At 61.2% G+C, this 1,803-nt stretch overlaps 1 protein-coding gene across 1 annotated transcript in view; it reads right to left on the reverse strand.

Moving 5' to 3' along the window:
- MICAL3 (microtubule associated monooxygenase, calponin and LIM domain containing 3) overlaps positions 1 to 1,803 on the reverse strand; it is an 87,785-nt gene that overhangs the window by 3,409 nt on the left and 82,573 nt on the right.

Raw genomic sequence — 1,803 nt, forward strand, 5'->3', positions numbered from 1 at the left:
GTGGCCACTGACCCGAGGCTGCCTCATTTCTGACATCCTGACCAGGGAGGTGCCTCTCTCAACCTTGTGGCCCCTCAGGCTCCTGACAAGTGCTCCCCACACCCACTGCAATGGCAGCACGGTCCCAGGAGGCATGGGGGTGGGGGTCTCTCCCAGGGCAGGGCGACTACAGGTTCCCCACTCTGATCCAAGCCCAGCCACAGCTTCTGGGGCCGCAGCTGCTCACATTCAGCTGCCTGCACCCCATCGGCCGACACCCGTCTCCTCCAGCAGTGGCCTGACCCACTTCGGGCTCAGCTGCGGCAGGGGGAGGGAAGGAAGAGCCTTCCAAGGAGCCACACCACGGAGGGGACACCAGGAAGCCCACGGCCGTGGTGAGTCCTGCCCCGGTGCAGAAACCAGACTGTGGTGGCTCTTGGCTGTTTTCGGATTACAAGCCGCCCGCAGTCTCAGGGAAGCTGGGGGCCGTCTTCCTAGGGAACTGCGTGAGCACAGCTGGTACCTCTGCCACGGACACCATGTGCTCACGGGCGCTGAAGTCTGCTCACAGGCCCTGAAGTCTGCTCACAGCTGAGCTAAGAGGTCTCTCTGAGCTTTGGGGGCATGGGTCGGAAGTCCTCTCCCAGGAAGATCAAACCCAGGGACCCGGCCTCCCACCCCATGCAAGGGCGGGACACGTTTGCAATGTGCTATCCTGGGCCCTGGCTGCTGTGCAGCACGAGCTGAGTGCTGGGTCAGCTCTCCCTGCCCTCCCAGCAACTCTTTGGCTTCGAAAGCAGCCCCGTCCAGCTGTGCCCGTTCCTTCCTGAGCGGCTCTGCACGGGGCACCCATGGGGCGTGGAGGGCGGTCTTGGGGCGCCAGGACACCTCCCTCACTGCTCGAGCCAGCTCCAGAGGATGGCCGAGATGGACGTGGCTGGTGGCGGTCAGCAGGGAGCGAGCGCCAGGGAGGGAAGAGGAAGGTTAGCGGGTTAGCAGGAGCCACACTCCCCGGCCCCGCCCGCATGCGGTCAACGACAATCACCACCACAACGGACTGCAAACCAGACAGAGTTAACACACACACTCGGCAAGACACAGGGAAAGAAGTCTGCTTTCAGTGCTTGTCTGGAAAGAACGGGGCATCTGCGTAGACCAGTCTTGTAAGGACAGTATTCCTCGACTCCACCAGCACAAATCACTGCCCGCAGGGTGGGGGCTCCCCCGCGTCCCGGGATGTGAGGCGGAAGGGCCCGACCACGAGCGGTGGCCTGGAACTGCGGTCACCGCAGCCTGAGCGGCCCGAGGGCTGGACCTGCTCCCTGGCTTCACCCCACTCCCCAGTCCCCCCGAGACAGTCGAAGGGATACTGTACCTTGTGAGGGACTGCCACATATCAGGGGTTTGTAACAGGGCTACCAGGTGTCAGAGGAAGAAGAGAAAGAGCTGGGCTTCGGGTCCCTGCTTGACTAGTGTCGCTACACCCCTGAGAGGCCGCAGGGAGGAGGCGGGGGTTACGTTACCTTCCTGGACACAGCAAGGGCAGAAGGAGAGAGGTCTACGCCGTGGAGTCCCGCCACTGGGCTCAACTTCAAAAAGGGCCAAACAAGGAAGAGGAGGAGACGAGACGGACAGAGAGGAGGAGGCATTCGGAAGTGGGGAGGGACAGGGAGAAGGTGAAGTGGACAAAAAGCATAAAAGTGAGAAAGGAACAACAGGAGGAAAAGAAAAAAATACAAGAAATGGAAAAGCAGAAGCAAGGGAAACACAATCTACAAATGAGTTCAGTCCTTCCTTCATCCGGCACAGAAACTGGTCGGGAGC

Source organism: Bison bison, unplaced genomic scaffold (genome assembly GCF_000754665.1).
Source record: "Bison bison bison isolate TAMUID 2011002044 unplaced genomic scaffold, Bison_UMD1.0 scf7180017864213, whole genome shotgun sequence".
Taxonomy (NCBI): domain Eukaryota; kingdom Metazoa; phylum Chordata; class Mammalia; order Artiodactyla; family Bovidae; genus Bison; species Bison bison.